Source organism: Lotus japonicus, chromosome 5, assembly GCF_012489685.1.
Source record: "Lotus japonicus ecotype B-129 chromosome 5, LjGifu_v1.2".
Lineage (NCBI taxonomy): Eukaryota > Viridiplantae > Streptophyta > Magnoliopsida > Fabales > Fabaceae > Lotus > Lotus japonicus.
The window spans coordinates 2,534,373-2,540,703 of record NC_080045.1 but is presented as its reverse complement, the minus strand read 5'-3'; the positions used below and the strand labels follow the sequence as shown (position 1 = coordinate 2,540,703).

General features: G+C 35.6%; 1 pseudogene; it reads right to left on the bottom strand.

Moving 5' to 3' along the window:
- Positions 1-402: 402 nt before the first annotated feature.
- LOC130717395 (phosphoenolpyruvate carboxylase kinase 1-like) lies at positions 403-3,908 on the bottom strand (annotated as a pseudogene).
- Positions 3,909-6,331: the final 2,423 nt, after the last annotated feature.

The window sequence follows — 6,331 nt, the reverse complement described above, 5'->3', positions numbered from 1 at the left end:
GCAGCCCCAAAATTACAATGTGCAGCAACCAATAGAGCCCTTCATCATTCCTTTTGACAGCAAACCAGAGTTATACCAATATCCTCACCAATTCCATACTTCCACATATATTGCTAAGTAGAAATTCCCTTCCCCACAAATGCTTACACTATATTGGACATACATGCATGTGATTCCCTGAACCAGTCCTGAAAGGAGTATTTGAAATCTTTTTAAAGGGGTACCATATAAAATTAGATAACTCAAAAAGGCCAACCAAAGGGCATTTAACTATGTCTGAAGCATCAAAATTTGGCATACACATACAGTGCCTTTCTAACAATGTCAATATATCATCTTAACCAGCATGATGATCACTCAAATCATGTTACATACTGTGGAGTTAGACACACTCAAATCCAAAATTTATTTGCATATTCACAAAAGCTACATTGAAAGCATCAAACTCCTCTCTTCTATTATGAAGGAGATTTGAAGCCATTCAGATTTTTCACTCCTCTCACTTCTTAGTTCCCATGTTCCTTTACATGAAGAAAAGATGAAAACCAAACAGAGAAGATAGAAGAAAAACCCCAAAAGACAAAGACCCTCTCAAACTCATATCTAAGAGTCTTCACCTTCCTAAACCTAAAAACACAAGAAAAAAACAGCAAAATCTACTTCCACCGCATCACCAGCATTTACAACAACCTCCTCTATTTCCTCTGCCTCCAGCACAGACCAAAAGGGCCAAAACTAGCTGCATGTAGCTTCAGGTCATGTCTCTATTTCCTTCTAGTAAAGCCCTCCACATTTTCTAAAGTCACACTAGCAGTATCACCAGCACTCAAGAACCAAGGGTGCCCTGAAAATCAAAATCCACAACAACAATCAGAATCAAAACCCCATTGAAATTAACCACACAAAAAGCAAAATCTCAATTGAAAGTAACAAGAACATACTCAATGCTTGTTCTGCAGAGATTCTGTTAGAAGGGTCCCTACAAATCATCTTCCTTAAGAGATCCTTAGCAGCAGGAGAAACATATTCCGAAAGATTCTAAAGAAAACCTCAGATTCCCCCTAATAACCGCCTCAAAAATCTCCGTCGCGGAATCACCGTAAAACGGCGGCGTCCCGCTCAACATGATGTACAAAATCACTCCACAGGTCCACACATCCACCTTCTCTCCACACTTCGTCCCCATCAAAACCTCCGGCGCGACGTAATACGGCGTCCCAACCACCCCACTCATCCTCCTCCCGTCACCAAACCACTCCGCCGAACCAAAATCCGCCAGTTTCAGATCTCCACCGGCACCAAACAAAACATTATCCGGCTACACATCACGGTGCGCGACGCCGAGCCGGTGACAGTGTGTGATGGCTTCAAGAAGCTGCTTCATTAGGCCAGCAGCCTCAACCTCCGGGATGGGGCCGTCGCCGACGATCAACAACAACCCAGATGATGAACCCTAACTCTCTCTATTTTCCCTCTTCTGGAAACTTCAATAATCTCCATTTTTCCTATCATAACCATACTAGGTTAACTTAACCCAAGCTAACAATTTTAATTATCAATTATCTAATTTTTTATATTTATAGATATTTTTTTAAAAATAAAATAAAAAGTCAAAACTTACAGTCAAACGTTTTTTAATTGGTCCAGGTCACTAAGGTATGATACAATTATGGTAATTATGGTATGATAGTTTTTACCTATATTATTTCTAGCTTATGTGCAGTAATCATATTAAACATGTATTTTACTACTCTTCCTCATGTTCATTCCAGAATTATTTCAAAAGTAATATAGACCATCATGATTAAACATATATAATGATGGAGGGTTATACAACGTAGGAAACAAAATCTAGTGGCATTCTGGGATTTGAATTGATAAAGGTAAAGCAAGGGAGACTCTGAAAAAGAGACCTTAAAATTTGTCAAGATTGATATCCAAGACGATGACTCTCAATTCCTACAGCGGTAATCATAACGAAATCTCACATAGTCAAAAAGGTCCAGCGTGGGAACAATTAGCATCAAAACACATTGATTAACTGAGATTACGTCAAATGCAGGTAATTGTGAATGTAACACACGATGTCTTTATTAGCTTAAGGATGCTATAAGGCTTTGCATTCTTAAAATGCCCAAATTTAAATCTTGTTAATTAGAAAAATAGAATACATATTTATGTTGACTTATGAAAGAATAAACTGTTAGCTCCCATAAAGGCTATGTGTTTGCTATTTTATTGATGATCTATGCTCTTCTTTCCATATGCTTCATGCATGCAAATAATGCCCCACCCAATGAACAACCATTATGATCACACTCTATCACATACCCCTCCATTTCTATTTAACTATCTACTTCAAGGAAGAAAAATATGTTTTTATTTAGCTATTCACTTACACTTTCAAAATTACATTAAACAATTTTCAACAATAAAAATGAGAGAAAGGAAAATATAAATGATGTGGGAGAATAAATGATGCGATATAATACTAATGAATAAAATTCAAAAAAAGGTAAAATAGGAAAACATGTTTTATTTTCTAAACATCAATAAAATTAATTGCATTTTTTAATTTGTTTTTTCTTTTCTTTTCCCAAACAGTTATATAGAAACAAATTGTTGTATAATAATGATGTTTATTGTGTACATCCAATTAACATATGTAATTAATTAAAAAAACATATGTAATTGGTGGCACTATTTTAAGGCTACAAACTGCAAAGTTTAGAAAAATGAAGAAAATGGTAGTATAAAACCGTCACAATATGTGTAAGAAAAATCTTAAGATTAAATGACGATTTTACGTTTTGTTTCAACTTCTATGGCGTTAAAAAATTACCATATATAAATTCCGTATGTTGAGTATATGCTGGAAAAGACTATATTTAATTATTTATACATCGGTTGATAAATATCCTTCCCCTATTAAAACTACCTCCGGCTGGTGGTGTGGGAGATATGTGGACATCAACCGACACCCACCATCACCATATGTACAAAGTCCAAGTGAAATTGATTGTTTGTTAAACATTGAGAAGACGGTATTGGAATCTTTGGAGTGAGGCAAAAAGGTGCTGCAAAAATCTTACAAATCTGACAAATATTATTCCAAGTTGATGATTATACATTAAAAATGATGGTAGATATCAATAAGTGTAAGAGTGAGAATGCAAAATAATTAATAAATATGAATTAAGATATGATTTTTTTTATAGGCCAATGTTAGTTGTTAATTGTTAGTAAATTAGTTCATTCGCCAGGATTCGAACACTGGCCCTTCACCTTGCAAATCCCTTTATTCTCTTAGCTCACCAACCCTTCCCCCATGAATTAAGATATGATATATAATATAATATGCTAGGAAGAGAGAAAAATAAAGTTTCTTAATGAAATAATAATTTTGTTTGAGTGTCTATACTTATTGTGATAACTATAGAGGGATAAAATTAAACTTAGGAGCCACACTATGAAATTATGGGGAAAGGTAATCGGACATAGACTAAGGAAGAGACTGGGATAGTGGAGAACCAAATTATTTTGGTGATTTTTGTGGAACCCAAACTTTTTTTGGGGTGTGGTACCGGAATTACATGGTCCAATAACTTATTGACATGTGGAATTTAAGTTATAAATTTTACATTTTTCTAAAAAGAAGGTAGAGGGATTTTTTAGGAAAATAGTTAAAAGGTCAGGGACCTTAATAAAATAAAAAGGTTAATAATTACTATCTTTTTTTTTTGGGAAAACTTACCTACAGTATCACGATTAACTCTCTCTCAATCACCATGCCTTCTCACTTCATCTTCATCTTGGTTTAGCATCTCCCCTTCACCAGCAACACTGCCATCAACAAAAACGTGAAGAAAAGGGGGTCGATCAAGAGCATCCTTAATTATACCACCCATCAGATTCTAGTACCCAAACAAGACGGAGCAGAAGATTTAGCCCAAGCAGATCGTGATGAGTGCAACAGCGATGAGGGCGGTGTTGGAGGCAACGAATGACGCTGTAAGGATGGATGAAACGGATTTGCCGATCTTGCGCCAGTGGGGATGAAAGGGATTTCATGGAAAATTGGGGATTTTCGTCGGAGAAGCCCTTATAACCTTCCAATGGGAAAATCAAAGGAAGGAATCCATAGTTTTTTCAGAAACAATGTCCGACATATCATGGCCACTGAATTAGAATTCTCCCCCACTAGATCTGAATCGTGAAAAAAATTGAAATTTATTGGTGTCTGCAATTGTAACAATGGGTATGTTTATTTGTAGTTTCAGAGAAGATAATAAAAATGAAGAAAGATGAGGAGCCATGGTAGTGGTGAGGGAGAGTTAATCGTGACCAATTTTATGGGAAAAATGGTAGTGGTGATGATGTGGAAAAATCGCACGAGCTTTCTCTTTCAGTTTCTTTTCTTCAAATCCAGATGAAGAATGAAGATGACAATTCAGTTCATGAGAGATGAAATATTTGTGTAGGCTTCACTTAAAAAATTACTGTGACTGAACTTTAATTTTTAATAAGTGAAAGGATTTGTTTGTAACTAATTTTAAGTATATTTTCATAAATAAATTTATTTTTAAAATTAATATTAATGCTGAATCATTTTACACATGGTCTTTTGTTATTGGTCCAGCTCGTATTGGGTGTGGTACCTTAAGCTGGGCTAAGGTACCACAGCAAACACCAATTATTTTTATGACAAGAAGGTCTACAACTGAAACCATATATACCAAAACAAATGGAAAAGTATCAAAGTGTATGCATTACAATGTTTGATGATGTGGTGACGCAGCATGAGAGAAGGCGATCGCGTAACGCAGGAATGATAGGAGGTCGATAGGGAAGAAATGAAAGAGATGGAGAGAGGATTGAAACGACTGAGAAGGGAAAAGTGTTGAGAGAGAGAAACCGCGCGCAAATTGAATTCATGATGAGGTTCATTGATGAGAAAACACAGTGAAAAATTTCATATGAGAGAGAGCAGCGAGAGATGCACACAAAATTAGATGAAGAATGAACAAAGATGTTACCTGATATTAGAGTTTGTAGGATTATTTACTTTTCTTAATAAATAATTCACTACAAAAGGATTTTTTTTGTTTGTGAACGTGTCACAATTAATTACTCCTTCTTTTTCCTAAAGGTGAAGAAACAAATTCTATTTTATTTACTCTACTATTTAGTCGGCGATGAAGAATTAAATTATCACTTTTTTTTCTTATAGGCAAATGTTAGATGTTAATAATGTTAGTAAATTAGTATTCGATCTCCTCAAAATTTGAACCCTGAACCTTTCACCATTCATCTCACCCAAGTCTTATGTTTCCTAACTCTTACCACTTGAGCTAACCCTTTCTTCATTTTTCTGCTTCTTCTTCCAAGTGTAGAATAACCCTAAGAAGTTACAATTTTTTTCTACCAATGGGACCCACCCCTGACATATACCACACATGGGTTACCGGGCATGCTATTTTTATATAGTCCATTTGATATCTACATAGCTCCCTTTTGGTTGAGTCTATGTTGATTTTCATTGCCTGAGTTGCGACTAAGATGTTCCCATTTGGTTGAACATGTGCTCTTCTCTTTTCGTCGGTATTTTCCCATGTTTGCTTTGTGTTGGTTTTGCTTGGTCGGGGTCGCTTTGAAGGGTTGTTCAGCGACTGCCCACTTCCGTTGAGGTGAAGTGGTTGGTGCTTTGGGTCCCTGTTTTTGGTGGCTTTGTGTGGCTTGATAGGATCCTTATTTGGTTGAACTTGTCGCCGTCTGTCGCTGCCGAAGGGAGGCCTATCACAGTGGTTGATGAAGTCTTTGGTTTTGGTTTTTTAGGTGTTTTTTGGCTTGAAACTTGTTTCTTTTATAGACAAATGTAGGTGGTTAGTTGTTAGTAAGTTAAAAAATCTCTTCAAATTTCCCTTCCAGGATTCGAACCCTGGACCTTTCCCTCCCCAACGTTTATGTCCCCTAACTCTTACCACTTAAACTAACCATCGGGAACTGGCTTGAAACTTGTGTTGGTAGAGTTTTTGGTTGTTGGGATCTTTTATGGTGTTTGATGGGTTTTTTCGGGGCTTTTCGGTTCTTCATGTTTTTATCTTTGTGGCTGCTTTTGTTCAATCTATGTTATAGATTACGACTTGTTGAGGCTTTAAACTTTACAATCTTTATCAAGACTATGCCTTTATATTTATATATCATTTTGCTTTCTAAAAAAAATAATATTATGGATGAATTATTGTCATTACCATTACTATTGACATATTATTATGGGTAATAAATAACTTTTAACTATATTTTTAAAATTATGTTATTAAAAAACCAATAT